General features: G+C 40.8%; 1 protein-coding gene across 1 annotated transcript in view; it reads left to right on the top strand.

The window, feature by feature from the left end:
* The window catches only part of ntrk3b (neurotrophic tyrosine kinase, receptor, type 3b), a 414735-nt gene that overhangs the window by 403192 nt on the left and 6543 nt on the right, over positions 1 to 5000 (top strand). The gene's annotated exons all lie outside the window — the stretch shown is intronic.

The raw sequence follows: 5000 nt of genomic DNA, 5'->3' as shown, positions 1-5000 counted from the left end.
GTATCCCTAAAATAAAGTGTTACCGACTTTTTTTGTCTTTCCAAAACATTGGTTGTGACATGTCACGGGCATCCCTGTATAAAATGATGCCCATGGATCCAAAGACCAACGGGTCTAGCTGTGTTTCCACCGTGGCCTGTTACACTGGCCAGACTGGTGATTCATGTTTCTTCATTGACATGGATCGGAAACAGATTTGCGGCTAAGCTGGCCTAATGGCAGAGCGCTGTTCACATGATGGATGCCTGATTGTTCAATCAATTAATATCGCAGAGGCCTAGAGGGGGGACTATGTGTGTGCGTGTGTGTGTGCCTGTGCGTGTGCGTGTGAGTGTGTGTGTGTGTGTGTGTGTGTGTGTGTGTGTGTGTGTGTGTGTGTGTGTGTGTGTGTGTGTGTGTGTGTGTGTGTGTGTGTGTGTGTGTGTGTGTGTGTGTGTGTGTGTGTGTGTGTGTGTGTGTGTGAGTGAGTGAGTGTGTGTGTGTGTGTGTGTGTGTGTGTGTGTGTGTGTGTGTGTGTGTGTGTGTGTGTGTGTGTCCAGAGGAGAGTCGGGGGAAGAAGGAGTCCATTAAAAAATCCACATGACTTTAATGACACCACACGCCTGACTATAGATCATCTCACAGACACACACACACACACACCTCGAAAGACACTTTGTGGCTCCATTGCAGTAACATGATGATTTTATAGACTGTAGAGCATTTTACCTTTTCCTTCTGACTTCCTCTGCCTCACGTCTTTTGTCCTTCACACCCCTCCACTCTCTCTTTTCCTTCGTCATTCGTACATGTTAGTAAATCGAAATTGAAAAAGACGTTTTTTGGTGTAGATTTTATAGATGTATCCTGACTGTGGCTGAGGTTTTTTTCTGACTATTTTGTATGTGTGTGTGTGTGTGTGTGTGTGTGTGCGTGCGTGCGTATGTGCGTGTGTGCGTGCATATGTGCGTGCGTGCGTGCGTGCGTGCGTGCGTGTGATGGCCCAGTGAATGCTAGAAGGGGTATTAAATCATAGATGCCGGAGTGTTATATCACACAGTTCATTTACGGAAAGGGTGTTGAGCTGTGAGGAGGTGTGTGTGTGTGTGTGTGTGTGTGTGTGTGTGTGTGTGTGTGTGTGTGTGTGTGTGTGTGTGTGTGTGTGTGTGTGTGTGTGTGTGTGTGTGTGTGTGTGTGTGTGTCTTTGTGTGTGTGTTTGTGTGTGTGTTTGGTTTTTCGCCTCATCAAATACCCAGTAGTATTTGGCTCCACTCTGAAGGTGACATGTGTCACTGGCCTGCAACCATGAAAGCCTATTAATCATTCAGCAGAGAAATGTGCCATGAGCTAAAATAATAAAATAAAATAGAGGCTCACTACTACTACAAAGTATTACTACTACTGCTACCACTACTACTGTTGTTGATGTGCACAATTAAAGGGACACTGTGTAGGAAATAGTCAAAAAAGGTACTGCAACTATGCTACTCATTGAAACTGGGTTGCCTATCGGCAAATTTGATCTTTACATGAAAGTTTACTGACTAATAAACAAATATTTCCTAGTATGTTCCAAGTAGAGTCATTTTTGCAGTTAATTTCTGGAAATTCAAAATGGCGGACCATGGAGAAGATCCCCCTTTTCATGAATGTAAAGTGCAATTTTTCCAGTCATAATGAATACTTTGTTGGTGGTGGTAAGTATTCATGAAAAAGGTAACATTAGTGAATGGTTAGCATGGATTCTGGAAATAAACAACTAAAAATCTCACACAGTGTACCTTTAAGACAGGCTTTCTAGCATGAGTTAATACCACCACCACTACTACTACTACTACTAGGCCTACTACTACTACTACTACTGCTACTACTACTACTACTACTACTACTACTACTACTACTACTACTACTACTACTACTGCTGCTGCTGCTGCTGCTGCTTCTACTGGTACTGCTGCTATTGTTACAATACTAGTAGTTTTACTACTACTATGAATGTTTCATTTGTAAGTGTATATAATTGCTTATAGCATAAGCTGAAAATGAGACCTATTACTTCTTGTACTACTATTTATCATACTACTGCTGCTGTTACTACAATTACTTTGATTAAAACTTCGGGTAACACTTTCTATGAAGACAATATCTATTGCGCATTAAGAGCACCTTTATAAGAAATTTTAATGCATATTATAATTACTTACAAATTGTAGTTGTAGTTAATTGTGTAAGTTACAATGTATTATGACTGTACTCATAATGCTTCATGATGAATTTAGCGTAAAATGCTTTATAAATTCAAGAGTGTTATGAGCGCTCATGACTGGTTATAAACTATAGGCTGCCTGATGGGGCCTATAGTACATTATGAGTACTTATACCCCTCTATGCTCAGACCTGGATGACAAACTGTCATAAGGACTCATAAGATGCTATAATGTTCCATGTGAAATCATAAGTCATCATTGTGTGCTCTTAGTAAGGTGAAGTTCATATGGATGCATCTATAATGCACTGTGTAATGCACATCTGTAATGCATCATACTGTAAGCCCCATCAGTCAGCCTGGAGTTTATATCCAGTCACAAGCACTCATAACACCCTTAGAATTATAAAGCAATATAAGCTAGATTAATGGTTATTCATAACTGTTAACATAAAGCATCCTGAAACATCATGGGTGTAGTAGTAATGTATTGTAAGTAGTTATAATGTGCATTATAATTTGACATAAATGCGCTTTGAGCACTTTGAGTTGCATGCCTTGTATGATACAGTGCTATACAAATACAATTATTATTAAATTATTATTATTATAATGCACTATAGATAGGGTCTTAATAGAAAGACTTTCCAAACTTCCCTTGTTAACACTTCATTCGAAGAGACGTACTACTACTTTATTAACAGAGTTGTATGAAGTGGAAGTAGTAGTTCTCTTACAGATGTAATTACAACACTAGTGATAAGATATTGCATGATTTCATCTTCATAATGTCATGCTACTACTGTTGTAATTAATCTGTAAGAATACTTCTACTTCTACTTTATACAACTCTATTAATATATTTGTGACAGTTCAAATACAAATCAGCCTTATGCAGATATAAATCTGTACAGTATGTCAATAGTTATTTAACAAAATGCTTTTAAAAAGTGCATTGCCATAGATGCATAGACATAGAACATAGATCTCTTTTTTTGCTTGCTGTTTTATTCACAGATTAATCTTCGGCCTTGAAAGAGATCCAAAACACACCATAGATCTCTCTGTTTCGCCTGGTGTTTTATTCATCAGATTAATCTCCGGGCAGTGAAGTGATCTTACAGATCTCCACTTGGCCTGTTGTTTTATTCATCAGATGAATCATCGGCCATTAAAGTGGAGGTAGCGATAGGAGTATCCTGCTGCTAGAAAACAGAGCTGTAGATTAATGGCACAGCCGGACTCCTCTCTGGTGTTTCTGTAGTAATAAAATCACACACACGCACACGCACGCACGCACGCACGCACGCACGCACGCACGCACGCACGCACGCACGCACGCACGCACGCACGCACGCACGCACACACACACACACACACACACACACGCACACATTCACACACATACACACTAAATGCAGTAATAAAATGGCTTCTACATCAGTCATCAGCTGGGCGATGACAACATGCAGCTCTGGGAAGAAGAAAAATTAGCAGAAAAATGGGCCTGTTGGTTGCAACAGTGTGCCATAATCGAATGTGATATTGAGCAAAACAGGAAAATTGTTTTGTTGTTGTTGTTGTTGTTGTTTATTTATTTGTATACCACCGTTTCTTCACTTAGCCTTCAATTAGGTTTTCCAGGGCTTTAGTTTCTACAGCCAGTTGCATTGTTTTCTAACCTCTCATAGATATGAACTACCATGAACGGTTTTGGTCTGCCTATCTGCTGTACTGTCTTTGTTGAAGTCCACACATCCACGAGATCCACGATCGGGACTGTACAAGTCTGAGGAGAGGACGTAGAGTGCTGTGTTGTATGTTCCACTGTTGTAATCCAGTGGTTCTCAAAGTGTGGTCCGGGGACCACTAGTGGTCCGCCACAGAGCTCAGGTGGTCCGCGAGGGGATTTCTACTTTTCCAAGATAAGCTAGCAGTAGGCTATATTTGTATCATTTTCATGTTTTCAACACAATAAGACAGGCTTATAATGTGAATAAAAAGTAAGTGATCTGCATAAAAATTAGCAGTGTCAAATTAGCATCCCTCAACTGCCAATTCAGTTGACAGGTGGTCCCCAATATTTTTTGGGGGGGACAAAGTGGTCCTCGGTCAGAAAAAGTTTGAGAAACACTGGTGTAATCCAATCCAATTGGTCTGCTTCCTTGTTGCACCATGCTGCCAATACTCATTACGCATTCTCATACTCTGAGGAGAATTATGTGGTGCTATGGGCAAAAAACCATTGTGCCAGTGCAGGTATTATGTGTGTACTCTCATTGGCATGTAGAGTATCTGTGGCTGTTGATCTATTTGTGGAGCTTGGTTTTTTAATTATGTGGTGCTAACCACAGAGATGGTAAAATGACACTATATTCACGAGTTTGTCCTTGAGTGCTTGGTGTACAGTTTACGTATAGTATATGCATGTTTGGCATGTTAGCTGGCCTCGGTCCTGGGATGCTTTAAACGGAGCTCATGCGGGATGAGATCCGCCTCCCCCCTATGTGTAGTATAGATGAAGTGTAACTGGGTGTTCTAGTGAAATGGAGGAGTATGGGGAGCTGGTGGGACAATTCGGAAAGTCTTTGCACATGACAGTGAAAGAGAAAGGAGGGATTTATTGAATATGTGAAGGCGGGAGCAAGTAATGACAGCTGTCAATCACTCACAGGCTTCCTCCAGAACTACGTTTATATATAAACAACATTAACTAAACTGTCATATTCACTGAAATTCAACTACAAACGGTTGCTCATGTGGCTCAAATCGCCTCCTGTCGCCCAGGTTACCTCTGTCTCTTTTGTTGTTGCCA

This window comes from Engraulis encrasicolus, chromosome 23 (genome assembly GCF_034702125.1).
Source record: "Engraulis encrasicolus isolate BLACKSEA-1 chromosome 23, IST_EnEncr_1.0, whole genome shotgun sequence".
Classification (NCBI taxonomy): Eukaryota; Metazoa; Chordata; class Actinopteri; order Clupeiformes; family Engraulidae; genus Engraulis; species Engraulis encrasicolus.
The sequence above is the reverse complement of the archived record's forward strand: the minus strand, read 5'-3'. Positions and strand labels throughout refer to the sequence as shown.